Below are 438 nucleotides of genomic sequence, written 5' to 3'. Positions count from 1 at the left end.
CAGTGAAAAAATGAATATTTCTTATTCTACCCTAGAACCAAAGAAAAAAGTTGTTTTTGAATAGTTCAAGTAAAATAATCACCCAGTTTGTCTTGATTGGACGCAAGAGACCTTTGGATATTCAGTGTTCGTAACTATTCCCGTCTGGGACTTGTGTAATTTTCTCAGAGCTCGGGTATGTTTTTCAAGTGTAACAGACTTATGTAATACAGTATAATTAGGTATGTTTGAAGCTCGGGAGTTTATGTATATATATATATATATATATATATATATATATATATATATATATATACATGGAACCTCTACATCCGAACGTATCTACATCCGAATTTTATACATCCGAAGTAAAATTCGAGCAAATTTTTTATCTACACGAATTTTATTTACACACAGTAGAACCTCTACCGGTTGTATCCGAATTTTACATCAACAATT

Source organism: Palaemon carinicauda, chromosome 7 (assembly GCF_036898095.1).
Source record: "Palaemon carinicauda isolate YSFRI2023 chromosome 7, ASM3689809v2, whole genome shotgun sequence".
Classification (NCBI taxonomy): Eukaryota; Metazoa; Arthropoda; class Malacostraca; order Decapoda; family Palaemonidae; genus Palaemon; species Palaemon carinicauda.
Note: the sequence above shows the minus strand (reverse complement) of the source record.